The sequence below is a fragment of the Vigna unguiculata genome, chromosome 1 (genome assembly GCF_037176805.1).
Source record: "Vigna unguiculata cultivar grain cowpea cultivar isolate G323 ecotype 2 chromosome 1, ASM3717680v1, whole genome shotgun sequence".
Classification (NCBI taxonomy): domain Eukaryota; kingdom Viridiplantae; phylum Streptophyta; class Magnoliopsida; order Fabales; family Fabaceae; genus Vigna; species Vigna unguiculata.
Window position 1 is genome coordinate 29,206,353 of NC_140792.1, and position 19,482 is coordinate 29,225,834.

At 38.1% G+C, this 19,482-nt stretch overlaps 1 pseudogene; it reads right to left on the bottom strand.

The window, feature by feature from the left end:
• Positions 1-5,715: 5,715 nt before the first annotated feature.
• LOC146888844 (uncharacterized) lies at positions 5,716-18,917 on the bottom strand (annotated as a pseudogene).
• Between the last annotated feature and the right edge of the window lie 565 nt (positions 18,918-19,482).

Genomic DNA, 19,482 nt, shown 5'->3' on the forward strand with positions numbered 1-19,482 from the left:
ATAACATATTCACCACATTTTCAAAATTATATACACATTTATTAGTATATTAATTTTGTAAAAACAAGAGATAGATAATTATTTCTTAAATGGAGAGTTGCATGGTTACTTGAATTGAAAAAGAGAAATTATTATTTTGATTAAATAAAAGATAAAACTATATAATTGAAGGTAAACAGAAATATATAAAATGAATACATTATTTTGAAATCTTTAAAAAGGGTCCAACTCAAACAGAGATTCAAAATTGTTAGATTATGCAGAAAGCTTCACATGATGGTTGTAATTTTGCAACAGTAAGAGAAATGTTGTGGATTAAACTTGAATTTGCAGAAAGAATATGATAGAGGCAGAGTGCTTTGGATGCATGCAATAGGTTCTTATTTACCCATGGAATTCAAGTTGAACAGAAACAAAGAAAAACAAAGAAATGAGTAAGATAAATAAAATATACGAAGAAAGACTTACTATTAAACTAGTGAACCTGATGCTGGCGAAGAAAAATTTCAAATCAAGAAAATTAATTTTATCAAGAAAATCTCTTATACAGTAATTAATTTTAGGAATAAAAAATAATTAATTATTATAGATACTAATTTATAAATAAAAAATTTAGTAATTAAAATAATTTTTAAATTATTACAGTAAATTTGTTTATAAATTAATCATTAACATTAACTATCAAGGTTTCAGCTAGTAAAAAGGTCAGTCTCTAAGTTTGCTCTATTAGTAATCAATTTAGATTTAATTTTAGAGATTAATTTTTTTATAGCTAGAACCTTGGTAACTAAAATTAGCGACCAATTTATTATAATGACCAATCTAGAAATTAATTCAGAAACTATTTTAGATACAAATAATTTTAGTTTATAAATTAATATATAAATTGGTCACTATAATAATTAATTATTTTTTATTACTAAAATTGATTATTAATGAGAGATTTTATGGTAAACATTCACTTTTTTTTTTCCAAATGGGAGATTTTAAGATTATAGTTGTAAGACCCATTTTTATTTTAAGTAAATGGGCTCAACTTTAATAAGTAAGGGTTCATAGTCAGCCCACCTTAGTACTTTAGAACCCTTTCCAGTCACTCACTATTCTATGTCATTTCTTCAGAAACAATTTCCCCTCTCACTTATAGTTCTGAAGCAAAAGCTCTGCTAGGGCATAAGCTTCTTCCTCCCCCAAACTAGCAGAACGTGCTTCTTCCATGTAAGTTAAGTTCGACCTTTCATTTTTTTTTCCTTTTCCAACTCAACCTTGGTTCTGTCTTGGGTTTGTCCCTAGAGACTTATTCCCGCCCTTATGTTTGTAGTTTACAGTTGTAGTCGTGCCATGATGCTCTTCTTTTGGGGCTTGTTGTTGGGTTAGCATCTTTCAAGGTAAGGAAAGCTAGAACTCCTTTTTTTTTTTTTCTTTGAAATAGAGTGTACTTATTTTCGTTCTAGAATGTGTTGAGTATGTTTGATTGATGATATCATTGAATGGGAATGAATTTCATGTTTGGGTATCTATGGGTTAGAGTATTTTAGGTAGTTTGGTAGCATCTATAAACCACTTTGAAATGAGTTTGAGAAGATAAAAGTGCAAAATACCAAATTGTGTAGTGGAACAAGTCAAAATCTCACAACAAAGAAGCATATGGTGTGGCACTACCCATTTTCCTGCACTGCACACTTTTCGTAAAATGAAGGTTCATACTTTGTTAACCATTGGATCGAGCTAAAAATTTAACAGTTGATCCTTAACACATAGTTCTTTACTTTGACTGGTCGAATCTTGAATCAGAGTTCTGTAGTGTGAGCAGTTTTTATCACAAGGTCCCTGTAGTTTGGTTGTTGATAACATTGACCTTTGTTGCTTGTTTGGTGCATAACTTTCTCTATAGTTATTCAATTAAGTTGGTTCTTGTTGCATTTGGTTCTTGATTCAATAATCTTTAATTTGAATACAAATACAAAATTTTTGGAGCTTTACACAAGCTGAAACTTTATTTCTAAAATCCCAAATCATTTGCATAATGTGTTGTTAAGTTGGATTGGATAAAAATTATAAGAATTAGTTATTTTTCAAGAGAGACATATGTTGTATGGTTTTTAATATGTGTATCCAAATGTTTGTGTGAGAATATAGGAGATTCCATGGGAAAATCCTATTTGATTTAATTAGTAGTGTGATCATTGATGTAAGGAGTCAGTACTGGAGGTTTATCCTGATACTCTAATATTCATTCAAGACTCGGGGTTCTTATGACGATTAAATGGACTAACCTTCTGTGGTAGGATGAAACCCATTGACAATGACTCTGCAGGTAGTAGAGGCCACCACAAGTGAAAAAACCACCAAAAATCATACATCAATGTCTAGATCCGGATAATTGAGTCTAAAGTGTTATCTTGTGTGATGAGTTAGTTGATATTGCTTTGCTTAGTGTAATTGGTGCATTGTTCTGCAATTATTTTGAGTGTTATATATATATATATATATATATATATATATATATATATATGTGTGTGTGTGTGTGTGTGTGTGTGTGTGTGTGTATTTCTTTTTCTTTTTGCAACTAGCTTACCCTTTCTCTCTATGTTTGCTTCTTGTTTGGTTTTTCATTTTGCAATGATCACCAATCTTGGTGTGAGCAGATGTGAAAACTTCTGGTGATCGTGCGGATGGCAGAGACGGTAGTGTTTAGTGTAGGCATGTTTGTTAACTCTCTTTTGAGCCCCTTTTGGAACTGTTTATTTTGTAATTCCTTGCTCTGTAATCAATCCTTTTGGACAACTATTTCATGTTTAAGTTCTGCTTGTGGCATTGTTTTGTGCTTATGGTACCACTACTTTGGTATATTTGGGATAACTGTAGAAGGTTGATTTTCATATACATCAGTCGTGTGCTCTAGTTTATATTATAATATGAAATATCGTATTTTAATAGTTTTATACTACTAAAATGGGATGTTACAATAATTTATACTTTTAAGATTATCTTGTTTTCAAGAAATATTAGGTATTGTTTTCTTTATAGATCTATAAAATAAGTTATATATTTTTAATTTACTTTTTTCTTTTCATTTCTTATTCTAGTTTTAAAGAACAATTTTGTTAATCAATGTTTACAAGAATAGAAAAAAAGAAAAGAAAACTTATTTTTGGTATGTTTTAAAACTAACTTATATAAATAAGTTTTTATAGAGTTAAATAGAAAAAAGTCTATCTATTAAGTGTATTTTTTTAGTTAATAAATACATGGTCATTCACAACCATACGTTTAGTTGAATATCATATTAATATTTTATTATGCCATATGAATATTAAAATATTAAAATATAGTTATTTAATATTGAGAGTTCAACTTAATAAAAAATTCTGTCATATAAATGTGCAAATTTATAATAGTCATTTTTTTTTAAAATAAAAATTATATTGAGAACAATCCTGATACATTTTTGATAATCTTTTATGAGTAATATTAAATTTGAAAAGGTAGATAAGTATTAGTAGGTTGGGAAAAAGTTTGAACTCGTGCAAAGTATAAAATTTTATTTCAAACAAAATCTTAGAACTGAACTATTTTCAATTTAAGAAAATTTAAAATTTTCTTATATAAATTTTGTTTTCAATTATTTAAATTTAAATATTATCAACAATTCTAAAGTGCACTAAACTATTTTTCATTTTTTCCTTAAAAATACTTACCTAATACCCTAATATTAAATACTCACATATCATAACTAATTATTTATGTATCACTATATATCCTGACATTAAATTAATAGAGTAATAGTGATCATTCAATACAAAACAAACAATGAGTATTATACAAAAACTAAAATCATTATTATATTATTTAAGCAATTGTTTTTTTTAATCAACAAAAATAAATATATTAAATAAAGATAATTGGAGTTTTTTTTTTTCTGCAGTAACACATAATCAACCAAATAGAACACTGTATATTTTATTTATCAATCTACAATTCGGTTACTGGTAAATCGAATTCTGACCTTGTTTTCTGCTTAAATTGTTTCAAAAATTAGTCAGAATTCGGTTATTCTAACTGTGTGTATATATATATATATATATATATATATATATATATATATATATATATATATATATATATATATATATATATATATAAAATTTTTTTTTTGTTTTCAAAATTTAAGAGAAAGTTAAAAAGTTATTTTTTTTGTTTAGTTTTTTTTATAGGGGAAGGGAAAAAATTAATTGTAAAAATTATAATAAATTAATTTAGTAATTATTAATGTAATAATTGATGTATTTTTTTGAAATAATTAAATATTAAAAAATGAATAATTATATTTTGAAATAAATTAAGCTTATTATTATGTATAAATTATTAAAAATTATATGTTCAAAATAAAGGAACAAATAATTGATTGAAAAGTTATTGTTGAAGGAAAAACAATATTTGATTGTAAAATTAGATTGTAAAATAAATTGATTTGAATATTATTTTGTTGGTGTTGAAAGTTTATAAATTAGGCATTGATGATTTGTAGTTAAAATTTGATATTAAAAGTTGATGTGTGAAGTTTTAAATAATTAAGTATTTTTAAAATAATTACTTATAGTTTGAATTATTATACAATTAAATATTTTTCTTCTTCCACAGATAATTTTCAATCAATTATTTATTCCTTTATTTTCAAAATATAATTTTTAATTATCTATACATTGCGTGTCAAATAATAAAATGAACTTAATTTACTTAAAAATATAATTATACATTTTAAAATATTGAATTATTTCAAAATATTAAATCAGTTATTAAATTTTAAAATATTTTTCCTTCTGTTTTAATTAAAACTAAACAAATAAAAATTATATTTTTCCTTTTAATTTTAATAAAAACAAAAATTAAAAATTCAGTTCAAAACTTAGTTCTGAAAAACTTAATTCTAATCGATTTCCAAGTCATTTTAGACTTAAATAAAGGTCAGAATTCGATAATCCGATAACGGAATTCTGAAGCAATTTCAAAATTGTGCTACGTCTATGAATATTAGACACATTATATTATATGGGAAAATAAAAAGGAGAACAGTGATATTTTGGAAAAAAAAGGATAATTGGATTATCCTTACCGATATACAAATAAATATATAAAAAAGAAAATAAAATATAGCAATCTAACTTCTTCTCATGACGCTGCCAAAAAGTTATTGTCATGACAATCCAAACCTAAATTTTACACTGTAGTTCATATCTATAGCAATCGCAAGGGCATATATCCAAAAAAATTGACCTTGCATAGGTGTATTCGAATAAAATATATTTTCAATTTTTTTCAAACTTTGTAATTTTTGATTAAGCATCCAAAGATAACCTTCAACAATGAAAAATGCATAGTCAAGAATCCCACACAAAAAATAAAAAAAGCTACAACAACATACAAAATAAAATACATAAACATATGTTGGTGACCAGTGTTATTGATATCGAATAACAGAAAATATCGATGATCCAAAAAATCTTTATAAAGTTATAATGGAAACCATAATGGGTTATGGCAAAAGTATTACGATAAAAAAATATAATACCACCACATATAATTTTAATGAAAAAGTAATGATATTATGTATAAAAATTCAATTAATAATAACATCATGTCAAAACACTACAAATTTAAAGTTCAAAACATAAAATAGCAACAAATCATAAAATGTATGTATTAAGTTTCTTTCTAGTCATAATATTCTTCTTCAACTCCAACATAATTGTTTTCAATGTCATCATCCAGTGGGGCATATCCCTCCTTCTCTTCTCCTTCTTAGAGACTTTTGTCAAAGTTAAGTAATCTTTCAAACTCGGAATCAGAGCTATCATGCAATTCATTTTGAACTTGAATTTAAGTCCTCTCTTTGCCCTTCTTAGGTTGTGTTGGAGTTGGAGTTGCACCTAGACCTTTCTTAGAAGCATGGGGGAAGATCCAATAACAACACCATCACTTGATGGTTGCTTTCTTTTATTAGTTGCTTGTCTCCTTGTATAAACTATTGGTTCTCCAATACCTGAAGCTTCATAAACAGTTGCCCAATTAAGAGTGGGATCATCATGAAAAACCAAATCATTACCCTCCTCTTCATTATTGTTATCATCATCAACTTCTCCCACTAACCACTCATTACATTCATCAATGTCATTCAATAGAATAAGGTCTATTTCATCCCTAATATTATATCTTTGAGCAAGTTGTTGATTATACTTTCTGTAAACCAAGTCATGCAACCTTTTGTGGTCCAGTCTATTCCTTTTCTTTGAATGAATCTGTAATGTGAATAAGTAATATGTGAATTAATTTCTTTCTACAACTTACAACTAAGATAATAATGAAATGAGTCATGTTTTATTACTTGATCAAAAACACTCCAATTGCACTCACATCCCGATGAATTACATGCCAAGCTTAAAATCTTGATTGCTAGCTTTCATAAGTTGGGAGTTGCATGCCCATAATTCTTCCACCATTGAGCTACACAAGCAAAGAAAGTAGCTTAGAATGTAACCATTATATCTTAGCACGATTTAAAAAGTGTTTAAGTGTCTCACCTGTAACATCCTGTCAGGATATTACTGATTTATAAATAAATAAAATAAATAAATTAAAACTGCGCGCATTTAATAATACCTCACTTTCCCAAAACGCGGGAAAATTTAAAAACTTTATTAAACCATCGAATAAAGTCTATGAATACCAACACCATAACGTTATAAAATTACCCATCAGGGTTTACAACTGTTTTCAAAGGCAATAAAGAAAACATAAGCATTTCCCCAAGTATAACCCCTATCCACGGCTAAGCGTCACCTGAGCCACCTGCATCAACAGAATCTGCTCCCGTGTACCGCGTACACGATCATCGCCACACACACGCAGATAGGGTGAGCTTAACAATTAAATCACATATGTAAAGTTACAGAAATATAATCATATAAACACAAGCGACCATACATAACATAAATATCTCACATTGCCCTATTCTTTAATTCCTACCATCTGACCCCCAATCAGATTATTCGTGCTCTACAACGTCTAAGGATTTCTTCAAGGTGAATTGCTGCCATACCTATCGGCCATAACCGATAGAGCACGTGCGGAAAAACATGCTACGGATCATACGCCGCAACGCCAGGTAGAGTTCCCATATACGAACAAAGCCCGTATCGTCCCAAGACTACCAAACTCGTCAGCCAACAACTGAGGAGGGCAATCTATCTGGACCCATCCGTACTGGCCACAACCAGCACACTCACACCGGCAACACTCGCCAACCCGAGCCACAACTCAAGGGTTCCTCGTGTTCATCCGCCATCTCGAGCCACAACTCAAGAGATGCTATTCCAAGCCACAACTCGAGGAATATCACGTGCTTAACCTCTATCCCGAGCCACAACTCAAGGGATACGTTCTGAGCCACAACTCAAGGAACACCAGCAATCTCACCCTTAAAGCATCACTAGACGCACTGTAGATCACAAATTCATAATCAAAACTCAAAGCTGCAGCAGTATAAATCGCCTGGCGGGAGACACGTACCGCTAGGCGCTGCCAGCTTCCAGACCGCCTGGCGGGGGACACGTGCCACCAGGCGCCAAGCGCCCCATAAATCACAAGGTCTGTAACTGCCGCCTGGCGGAACCGTTTCCTTCGCCAGGCGGATGCTGTCCCAGAAGTCACGAATTTCGTGGCCATCGCCTGGCGGAATCCCCCTGTCGCTAGGCGCCTCTTGTACCAGAACCCCACTGTTGCCTCTCTACCGCCTGGCGGACCTAACTCTATCGCCAGGCGCCGTATCAGTACTTATGCAGTACTGGTTTTGGTCAATTACTCTTCGCATCTTGCCCTCGCACCCATCCTCAATCCATTATACTCCTAGCTCAGTGCATGGTACTGTTTACTTAGATGAAAATTTACCACTCTCCATCTTTACTACAACTCTCCATAAAATAATTACAAGTCAAGAAAATCACCAATGGTTGGGTGTTACTCTTATTTTCCCCAACTCCATACTGACACGCATGTTATTAAGGCTCTGACAGGACTAGAATATCCCGTGACCTAACATACTTCCCAAGCTTCTTATTACCATTATCTCGACCAATTTATACACCCCCCCCAAGTTCGCTTATAAAGTAAGAGGGAAAATATCATTACCGTAGTAAAATCTCTATACTCTATTCCCTCACAGATATACTAGAAATTGATTTACCAAGGAACCAAACGCCAATTATCCTAAAACACCCTCCTAGACCAGAATAACCACAAGTATCCACGTCACTGTACTGGCGCCTGGCGGCTAGTCCCGTGCCGCCAGGCGGTGCATCAAACATCTGGTAAAATTTCCAGAATTTCCACACGTTCGCAGTCCCACTCTCCCTTGCTTTTCATTCCAGATTAATCTCCATCATTTCTCGTGCCATCTCCCTTATGTATCGTGTTTCTCGCAGCCTACACCCACATCTATTAAAATTATTCAAGCATTCCAATCACTGACCACTCTCACGACATCAAGCCCCAATTGTTCAACCCTAAACGCTTGGTCACTGTTCCATTGAATTTCCATGTCAATCACACTCGAAATCAAAACACTTCTACACCAGATCCACTCATAAGACCCACCCCTTGATTTCCCTCCAAACAATTCACGCCAAACACTCAAGAAAAGCTTAAAACGAGTATTCAACCCACGCCGCCTAGCGATCATAACCAATCCCGCCAGGCGGTTCATCCAAAAACACCCAGAATGGCCCAGACTATGAGTCGCCTGGCAGTACAGGGATTCACCGCCAGGCGCTGCACCCAGAATACAGCGAAATCCAGAATTCAACAGAACCTCAGAATAAACATAGTGCATGCATATCTTAAACATTATTTTCACAGGATTCATATCAAACAACAGTATAATCGTGATAAACTCCCCTAACCTGGTTCTCCTTCGCTTAAGCTTGACAATTTGTAAGATTCCCCCTTGATCACCCACCTTCCTTGCTTCCTCACTATTCAGCAACTCAAAATCACACCAGAACCTCACACACTCTCTCAGATTTTCGCTCTCTCTTTAGGTATAGTTTCCCAGCTTGTCAAACCTTAGCCCTTAACCTAATTTTCCTTTTTAAAGTGTGCCTAGACTAAGTGATTAATTACCAAAACGAAAATGGCATTGAATAAGACATAATGTGCCATTCAATCCTTCCTTGGCTGCCCTTCCAGCCTCCTTTGGCTGCCCATTCACTTAGGTTTCCTTCCCACCTTTCCATATTCACGTCATCACCAAAAATGCCAAAAATATAAAGTTTAATGTAAGTTCTCCAAGGCTCGAACCCATAACCTAAGCAATTGCCATTATCAACCATGTACCCAAGTCATATTTCATGCTAGGAATCACAATTCAATTATCATAAAATACAAGAACATGTTTTCATAAATTTAAATAACAAAACCATAACATCAAAAGTTAGCATACATAGGACTCGAACCCAAGTCCTCTCGCACACTGAAAGTGCTCTCAACCACATGAGCTAGCACTTTTCCACGTCATACCAACCATAATTTAAGGTCATAATTATTAGCCCTCCCGTATTTATTAATTAATTAATTATTTAATTAAATTCTACGGGTCTTACAATACTTCCCCCTTTTCAAATTTTTCGTCCTCGAAAAAGAGAACTTACCAGTGAAGAGATGAGGATAGGACCGCCTCATGACATCGTCCATCTCCCATGTCATTTCTTGAGTTGTCTCATCCCATAGGACTTTCACGGTTCTGATTTCCTTCCCTCTGAGCTGTTTTGTTCGAGAATCCAAGATTCTCACTGGTCCGGCTCCAATGGTTAAGTCCTCCCGTATCTGCACATCGTCATCCTCCAGAATATGTGTAGGATCGGCTATGTATTTTCTCAACTGTGACACATGGAAAACATTATGCAAGTTTCCCAAGTGTGGTGGCAATGCCATCTCGTACGCTGCAGGACCAATCTTCCTCATGATCTGATATGGTCCGATGAATCGAGGTGTCAGCTTCTTCGATTTAAGCGCCCCGCCAATACCTGCAGTAGGGGTAACTCTGAGAAATACGTGGTCTCCTGCCTCAAACTCAAGCGGCCTCCTCCTCTTGTCCGCGTACGACTTCTGCCTGCTCTGAGTCGCGCGCATCCGATCCTGAATCACCCTCACCTTCTCGGTGGTCTGCTGTAAGAACTCTGGTCCAAGAACCACTGCCTCGCCATCCTGCTGCCAACACAATGGCGTCCTACATCTCCTACCATACAAGGCCTCGTAGGGAGCCATTCCAATACTGGTATGATAACTGTTATTATACGTGAATTCTACCAATGGCAGCACATCACTCCATGTACCCAAATGGTCTAAAACACAGGTTCTCAATAGGTCCTCCAACGACTGTATAGTCCGCTCAGACTGTCCATCCGTCTGAGGATGGTAGGCGGAGCTCATCCTAAGCTGAGTACCCAAAGCGTTCTGCATCGACTGCCAGAACCTCGATGTGAACCTCGGGTCTCTGTCTGACACAATACTCGCCGGTACTCCATGTAATCTGACAATCTCTCGCACATACAAATCCGCTAGCCTATCCATATTCATCTTCTGATTAATCGGCAGAAAATGAGCACACTTCGTCAACCTATCTACTATCACCTAGATTGAGTCGTGCCCTCTCACTGATCTCGGCAGGTGAGTGATGAAATCCATGGAAATGCTGTCCCATTTCCACTGTGGAATATCCAGAGGTTCTAACATACCACCCGGTTGCTGATGTTCTATCTTCGCTTTTTGACATACCAAGCAAGAAGCAACATAATCAGCCACATCCGTCTTCATACCCGTCCACCAGAAAGAGGCTTTCAAATCCTTGTACATCTTAGTCATACCCGGATGTATGCTAAGACGACTCTTATGCCCCTCATCTAGGAGCATCTTCCTCAGAATCCTGCTGTTTGTAACACACACTCTCTCCCTGAACCGTAGAATCCCATCTCTGCCCATTCGGAAATCCTTCCTCTTCTTAGTGCCCAACTCACCAATTATCAGCTGCAGTTCCTGATCCTTACCCTGTTCCACCCAGAGCTCATCTAGGAACTCATTTGTGATCCTCAACATGCTGCATCGTATCTGTCCAGGCCCCATATCCAACCCCAGATTCATGTCCCTCAACTGTTCTATCAGCTCCAACTCTCTAATCATCATAGCTGATACATGAATTCTCTTCCTACTCAAGGCATCCGCTACGACATTAGCTTTACCAGGGTGGTACAATAGCTCAAAGTCGTAGTCCTTTAAATACTCCATCCAACGCCTCTGTCTCATATTCAGCTCTTTCTGATCAAACAAGTATTTCAAGCTTTTATGATCGCTGAATACCTGGAACTGCGCTCCATATAGGTAATGCCTCCATGTCTTGAGGGCAAACACGACTGCCGCTAACTCCAAGTCGTGTGTCGGGTAATTCTTCTCATGCACCTTCAACTGTCTCGATGCATAAGCTACAGGCCGTTTATTCTGCATCAGCACGCAGCCTAACCCCTGATACGAGGCATCACAGTATACCTCAAATGTTTTAGTCGTGTCAGGGATTGCCAATATCGGTGCAGTGGTCAGTCTTCTCTTCATATCCTCGAAGCAAGCTTCACACTCATCTGTCCACGAGAAAGGCTGGTCCTTTCTCGTAAGCTGTGTAAGAGGACTCACCATCTTGGAGAAACCCTCCACAAACCGTCGATAATACCCTGTCAAACCCAGAAAACTCCGCACCTCTGAAACTGTTTGGGGTCTTTCCCACTTCACCACAGTCTCTATCTTTGCCGGATCAACGGCTATTCCTTGGGCTGAGATCACATGGCCCAGGAATTGTACCTCTTCCAACCAGAATTCACATTTCGATAATTTCCCATACAATTGGTGCTCTCTGAGAATCCCCAACACTACTCTCAGATGCTCTGCGTGTTCTTCTCTACTCTCAGAGTAGATCGGAATGTCATCGATAAACACTACTACAAACTGATCTAGGTATGGCCTGAAAATCCTATTCATGTAATCCATGAATATAGCCGGCGCATTGGTCACCCCAAATGGCATCACTACATACTCGTAGTGACCATACCGTGATCGAAAAGCAGTCTTCTGGACATCCTCCGGCCTGACAAGGATTTGATGATATCCAGATCTCAGGTCTATTTTTGAGAACACCGCAGCTCCCCTAAACTAATCCAATAGATCGTCAATCCTCGGCAATGGGTACTTATTCTTTATCGTTAGCTTATTCAGCTGCCGGTAATCAACACACAACCAGGAGCTACCATCTTTCTTTTTCACTAACAGAACCGGTGCTCCCCACGGTGATGCACTCGGTCGGATGAACTTCTTCTCAAGCAGATCCTCAATCTGTTTCTTTAACTCGGCTAACTCAACAGGCGCCATTCTGTACGGTGCCATAGAAACTGGCCCAGTGCCAGGGATGAGATTAATGGAGAAATCTACATCCCTGCTAGGCGGTAACTTTGGAATCTCATCCGGAAATACGTCTGCGTATTCGTCCACAACTGGGATCCTGCTGATCTTCTCGGCTGTGCTCATCTTCTCCGTCTGAGCCACAATCATGTAACATGTAGCTCCAGCCTCAATCTCCCTCACCGCCTGATTAGATGAGATAAGTTCTAACCCCACCGTTTCAGGAAACACTATCTTGCGCTGCCCGCAATCAATGACGACATGGTTACTCGACAACCAGTCCATACCCAGAATCACATCTAAACCTTCCATCGACAAACAAATGAGATTCAGCCTGAACCTACGGCCTGCCACCTCCATAGGGCACACCACGCACATAGAAGTGGTGGATACCTCTCCAGACGCTGGCGTCGCGACTAAAAGCTCGCACCCCAACTCTCGCATCGTAAGCCCGAGCCTCCTCACACATTCATTAGACACAAACGAATGAGTGGCTCCCGAGTCGAACAACACCACCACCTCATGGTCACACAACAAACACAGAAATTGTAAAAGGTTACCTGACTGTTTCGCTTCTGTGGTCGTCAAAGCAAACACACGCCCCGGTGCTCTGGGTCGATCTCCTACTGGCCTCTTAGCTGGTGCACCACCAGCTGGTCTTCTGTTAGGACACTGACGTGCAAAGTGCCATGCCTGCTGACATACGTAGCACTTACCAGTGCCATTGCCTCCACCTGTACGGCTGGCAGGTCTAGTACAATCCCTCCTCAAGTGCTCCCCGCCACAGTTATAACAATGTAGTCTCCCCCAGGTAGTCGGCGATCTGCTATAAGGTTTCCTATATGATCTGACATCTGGGTAGTCCTCTGCTGTTTTCCTCCACTACTCGACTCGGTCTCCAACTGCTCCACAGTCTTGGCCTGCTCAACCAAAACTGGAAACTCTCTAATCCGAAGCGGCATAATGAAGCGGCGTATCTCATGTTTTAGTCCGCCCTCAAACTTCCTACACCTCCATTCCTCGGTGACTACTGGAGTGTAGAAACGCGCCAGATACTCGAACCTCTCAATGTATGCCGCCACAGTCATGGTCCCCTGCTGAAGAGTAAGGAACTCTGCCTCCCGCTCGTGCCTCGCGCTGTCGGGAAAGTACTTCTCCAGGAACCTCGTCCTGAAGGCAGTCCATGTCACCTGCTCCTCACGGGTCTGCATCAACTGCTGCATCCCCTGCCACCAATACTCTGCGTCTGCCACCAGGAGAAATGTGACAAACAACAGCCTCTGCTCATCCGTGCACCCCAGCACTCTACAGATCTTCTCGCATTCTCGCATCCAGGCATCTGCCTCATCAGGAGTGGCCTTGCCAGAGAACTTGGCCGGCCGGTGTTTCATGAAATCCTCCATAGATACTGGTCGGGTAGGTACCACTACAGCTCTGGGTGGCGTCGCTATGGGCTGCATCGCGTCCACCATACGATGGATCGCGTGAGCTATGTCATCAGCTCCAACTGTGTTCCTCCTCCTACGGTTAGCCATAGCTCGTGCACGCCACATATTATAGTTGTTCACATATACAGCTCATATTAGGATTTCATATCCAAAAATAAACTAACAACACAAACAATTAGTCACGCAAACGTAACACGATATGCTCACTCCCCATAGACCCCAAAAATCATTTTGAAAATCATTGTTCTGATACCAAATGTAACATCCCGTCAGGATATTACTGATTTATAAATAAATAAAATAAATAAATTAAAACTGCGCGCATTTAATAATACCTCACTTTCCCAAAACGCGGGAAAATTTAAAAACTTTATTAAACCATCGAATAAAGTCTATGAATACCAACACCATAACGTTATAAAATTACCCATCAGGGTTTACAACTGTTTTCAAAGGCAATAAAGAAAACATAAGCATTTCCCCAAGTATAACCCCTCTCTGCGGCTAAGTGTCACCTGAGCCACCTGCATCAACAGAATATGCTCCCGTGTACCGCGTACACGATCATCGCCACACACACGCAGATAGGGTGAGCTTAACAATTAAATCACATATGTAAAGTTACAGAAATATAATCATATAAACACAAGCGACCATACATAACATAAATATCTCACATTGCCCTATTCTTTAATTCCTACCATCTGACCCCCAATCAGATTATTCGTGCTCTACAACGTCTAAGGATTTCTTCGAGGTGACTTGCTGCCATACCTATCGGCCACAACCGATAGAGCACGTGCGGGAAAACATGCTACGGATCATACGCCGCAACGCCAGGTAAAGTTCCCATATACGAATAAAGCTCGTATCGTTCCAAGACTACCAAACTCGTCAGCCAACAACTGAGGAGGGCAATCTATCTGGACCCATCCGTACTGGCCACAACCAGCACACTCACACCGGCAACACTCGCCAACCCGAGCCACAACTCAAGGGTTCCTCGTGTTCATCCGCCATCTTGAGCCACAACTCAAGAGATGCTATTCCAAGCCACAACTCGAGGAATATCACGTGCTTAACCCCTATCCCGAGCCACAACTCAAGGGATACGTTCCGAGCCACAACTCAAGGAACACCAGCAATCTCACCCTTAAAGCATCACTAGACGCACTGTAGATCACAAATTCATAATCAAAACTCAAAGCTGCAGTAGTATAAATCGCCTGACGGGGGACACGTCCCGCTAGGCGCTGCCAGCTTCCAGACCGCCTGGCGGGGGACACGTGCCGCCAGGCGCCAAGCGCCCCATAAATCACAAGTTCTGTAACTGCCGCCTGGCGGAACCGTTTCCTTCGCCAGGCGGATGCTGTCCCAGAAGTCACGAATTTCGTCGCCATCGCCTGGCGGAATCCCCCTGTCGCCAGGCGCCTCCTGTACCAGAACCCCACTGCTGCCTCTCTACCGCCTGGCGGACCTAACTCTATCGCCAGCCACCGTATCAGTACTTATGCAGTAATTGTTTTGGTCAATTACTCTTCGCATCTTGCCCTCGCACCCATCCTCAATCCATTATACTCCTAGCTCAGTGCATGGTGCTGTTTACTTAGATGAAAATTTACAACTCTTCCTCTTTACTACAACTCTCATAAAATAATTACAAGTCAAGAAAATAACCAATGGTTGGGTGTCACTCTTATTTTCCCCAACTCCATACTGACACGCATGTTATTAAGGCTCTGACAGGACTAGAATATCCCGTGACCTAACATACTTCCCAAGCTTCTTATTACCATTATCTCGACCAATTTATACACCCCCTCAAGTTCGCTTATAAAGTAAGAGGGAAAATACCATTACCGTAGTGAAATCTCTATATTCTATTCCCTCACAGATACACTAGAAATTGATTTACCAAGGAACCAAACGCCAATTATCCTAAAACACCCTCCTAGACCAGAATAACCACAAGTATCCACGTCACTGTTCTGGCGCCTGGCGGCTAGTCCCGTGCCGCCAGGCGGTGCATCAAACTTCTGGTAAAATTTCCAGAATTCCCACACCTTCGCAGTCCCACTCTCCCTTGCTTTTCATTCCAGATTAATCTCTATCATTTCTCGCGCCATCTCCATTATGTATCGTGTTCCTCGCAGCCTACAGCCACATCTATTAAAATTATTCAAGCATTCCAATCACTGACCACTCTCACGACATCAAGCCCCAATTGTTCAACCCTAAACGCTTGGTCACTGTTCCATTGAATTTCCATGTCAATCACACTCGAAATCAAAACACTTCTACACCAGATCCACTCATAAGACCCACCCCTTGATTTCCCTCCGAACAATTCACGCCAAACACTCAAGAAAAGCTTAAAACGAGTACTCAACCCGTGCCGCCTAGCGATCATAACCAATCCCGCCAGGCGGTTCATCCAAAAACACCCAGAATGGCCCAGACTATGAGTCGTTTGGCGGTACAGGGATTCACCGCCAGGCGCTGCACCCAGAACACAGCAAAATGCACAGAAATGGATGAGCCGCCTGGCGGCTATGTATAGCCCGCCAGGCGGTTTCTGGAAAATTTCCAGAATTCAACAGAACCTCAGAATAAACACAGTGCATGCATATCTTAAACATTATTTTCACAGAATTCATATCAAACAACAGTATAATCGCAGTAAACTCCCCTAACCTGGTTCTCCTTCGCTTAAGCTTGACAATTTGTAAGATTCCCCCTTGATCACCCACCTTCTTTGCTTCCTCACTATTCAGCAACTCAAAATCACACCAGAACCTCTCACACTCTCTCAGATTTTCGCTCTCTCTTTAGGTATAGTTTCCCAGCTTGTCAAACCTTAGCCCTTAACCTAATTTTCCTTTTTAAAGTGTGCCTAGACTAAGTGATTAATTACCAAAACGAAAATGGCATTGAATAAGACACCATTCACTTAGGTTTCCTTCCCACCTTTCCATATTCACGTCAAAACCAAAAATGCCAAAAATATAAAGTTTAATGTAAGTTCTCCAAGGCTCAAACCCATAACCTAAGCAATTGCCAAGTCATTATCAACCATGTACCCAAGTCATATTTCATGCTAGGAATCACAATTCAATTATCATAATATACAAGAACATGTTTTCATAAATTTAAATAACAAAACCATAACATCAAAAGTTAGCATACATTGGACTCGAACCTAAGTCCTCTCGCACAATCAAAGTGCTCTCAACCACATGAGCTAGCACTTTTCCACGTTATACCAACCATAATTTAAGGTCATAATTATTACCCCTCATGTATTTATTAATTAATTATTTATTTAATTAATTAAATTCTACGGGTCTTACATCACCTGGGGTTGTGGTTTTTCTTGATTCTTTGGCAAAATCATCACCAAAGAGTCCATTTGAACTCTTATTAAGAGACAACTTAGTTAAAAAAATTTGTTACACATCTTTACTTGACACCAACCTCCTAATGCAATCATATAATCCATTTGTAACTTCCAAATCATATTCCATGTCTGGGTTGGAATAAAAGAACTCTGGGTTCAAAAAGTGACCAACAACATGCAAGGGGCGATGAAGTTGACATGTCCATCTATTATCAATGATTGTAAATACATCATTGTATTTACTTTCATCAATGTTGAATGACTTCATTATTGTTTCCTTGGCTTTCTCAATTGCTTCATATATATATATATATATATATATATATATATATATATATATAATAACTGATTTTCTTTCATATCCACTAGACGAAGCACATGAACAAGAGGAGCCATGACTTTGAGAGTAAATACTACTTGATTCCAAAATGAAGGCATAAGAACAATTTTTGTAGCCTCCCTCCCTTTGGCTTCCTTAGATAGCTTGTTATTGCTCCATTCATCAGAGGTGAACATTTTTCTCAAATTTCCCTTCTCTTGATGCAACCTTTGTAGCAAACCTTGTAACGACATGTCTTACTAATTCCCTTTTATTTGTAAATTATCTCAACAAACTCAAGGCACTAGAATGGCTATAGATAAAGTCAACAAGACTAACTCCTCTTTGAATTGTCTTCTTTATCAAAAGAAGTTTTCCAATGTCTTCAAGCATCAAATATATACAATGGGCAACACAAGGAGTCCAATAGAGATGAGGTCTTTTCTCTTCTAACAACTTACCAGCCAACACATAGTTGCTCCCATTATCTATTATAACTTGAACAACATTTTCTTCCCCAATCTCCTCCATAAGGGAATCAAGTATCTCAAATAGTTTTTCTCTTGTCTTCAAAAAGTTTGAACCATCAATGGACTTGACAAAAACATTGTCCCTGCAGGGGAGCTCACCAAAAAGTTAATCAAGCATCATTACTTTTGATCAGTCCATGCATCTACCATAATAGAACAACCAGTTTGCTCTATTGCAATTTATGATCTTGCAACAACTTTTCAGTGTACTCAATTTCCTTGTTGAGAAGTGGAACTTTGGTTTCATGATAACTAGGAGCGGGTAAATTAGGTCCATAAGCACCTATGGCATCAATCATATCTTGAAAACTTTTCAACTTCACAAGGTTGAATGACAAGCCTGCTTGGTACCAAAATCGAGCAATATATTGATGAATTGAGGCCTTTAAATTTTTGTCACATGCCTCTTTGATGTTAGCTTGCCTTAGTCTTTCCTTTTTCTCTTCTCTATTGCAGTAGTTAGATTTCTACAAAACATATCCATTGGTCCTTTTCTTTCACCGATATTTCTCCCTTTATCATTACTAGCCATGAAAATTTCAACCTCATCTTCACTCTCATGATTATCATTTGATGCATATATCCAGGATTGACGAAGGAATTGTCTACTTTTTCTTTGTATAATTTCCGAAGTTCTTCTCTTACATTTTTGGAGTCTTGGTACAAGCAACAACATTGCCCTTCTTTGCCATTAGATGTTCTTTTTCTATAGTAACTCCTCCTTTCATAACTTTCCCACAATAATTACAAATAGTTGTATTTAAATTTGATTCATCCATCGAATGCCAATGTTTCCAACCTGGGTCACATCTATGAGATGTTCTTGAAGTATCCTTATCACAGGCCATTATTGTTGTTGGAAAATAGGAATATTTTTTGCAAAATAATTATAGTGAAAGTAGAGGAGTAGAAAAAAAATTGAAAAAAAAACAGACTTGGTGGCGACTAAAGGCGACGACAGCAGTGGCCGGCGGTCGGAGGCGATAGTGGGCGATGGTCGGAGGCGGTGGTGGCTGCTTGCTGTTGGTGGTTGTGGGCTGCTGGTGGCTACTACAATGATGTTGCAATGGAAAATAATGCAGCATGGAAAGAAAGAATTGACTTGATTTATTTTGAATAAAAGATTAAAGAAAATTGACTGTGGGGATTGTAGAGAATATACTGCTGGTGGCTAAAGGGCTGAAGGAAGTTAGGGTAAAAAAATAAGAATGAAGAAGAATGTAAAGTAGGTTTGATTAAATAATATTTGAATGGGTGTGGGCCAGGCCCACTTGTCTAAAGTAGTCAAACTTT